Below are 1,006 nucleotides of genomic sequence, written 5' to 3' on the forward strand. Positions count from 1 at the left end.
GTATGTTTAAAAACTAATTTAATAATAAATGCGATGTAAAACAAAAATGTAGCGAATTACGAACTAGACTAACAAAAGGCAAAAATTAAAAATATATGTATGTGAAGTAAAATGTGATTAACTAACAAAAAACAATAAAGTTCAATACACAAAACAAGTGCCGCGTTAATAACATTAAACTAAAGTAAATCCAAAGAAAATGCAAAAAAGAGAAATTTTACGAACTAAGGACTTAGCTTAAACCAGGTGGGTGCTGGAAATTCAGGTGCTTGTTATGCTGGCGTTCGGGATGTGGCGTGTATGCTGCTGCTCATAGATTGGTGAGTTTGAGTGCTTCGAAGTTGTGTGTCTGGCGATCTTGCTTAAGCCGGTGCTGTGCATATGTAGCTGTACGTACGGCCCGGATATAAATTTTGTGAACTTTACCAATTCGGTGTAAAATAAAATGTTTTAAATAAGACGTTTTTCCCTTCTTTTGCGTCAGGCACTATGCTTTTACTTTTAAAAATTACTTGGTCGACCGATTTGGCGGATATAAAAATTCGCGCTCGAGCACTTTTGCTTTCAAGACAGACTTTCTTCAAAAGAATCTCGATTAAGGCTTCAGCTCGTTATTTAAGCATTTTCGACCTTTGTTTTGGTTACGGTGATTCTGCGGTTATCCTTTTGTTTGCAAGCAGACACATATACACAAGCTCAGGCCAGCTAATAGCAAGATCGAAGATGACGACATCGAACAAGTTGTACTTTACGTCTTTATGGTAGCCAGTGGAAAGTTTTTATTTTGTTTACTTATACTGCTTCTACTGTTATCACCAGGGCGAATTTAACCGTATGAGGTGGTTCGAAAAGGGTTGCTTCTTTGACTTAGAATATGTATGCTTAGATATACAGGGCTATCACGGACTCCATCGTAGAAAATCTACGAATTCAAATGCCCGCTACGAATACGAAAAAATTGCTATCACTGAATCCGAGTGAACTCGAAAATATCGTTGCCAGCTTC

Source organism: Rhagoletis pomonella, unplaced genomic scaffold, assembly GCF_013731165.1.
Source record: "Rhagoletis pomonella isolate Grant_MI unplaced genomic scaffold, Rhpom_1.0 Rhpom_scaffold_00002, whole genome shotgun sequence".
In the NCBI taxonomy this organism is placed as follows: Eukaryota; Metazoa; Arthropoda; class Insecta; order Diptera; family Tephritidae; genus Rhagoletis; species Rhagoletis pomonella.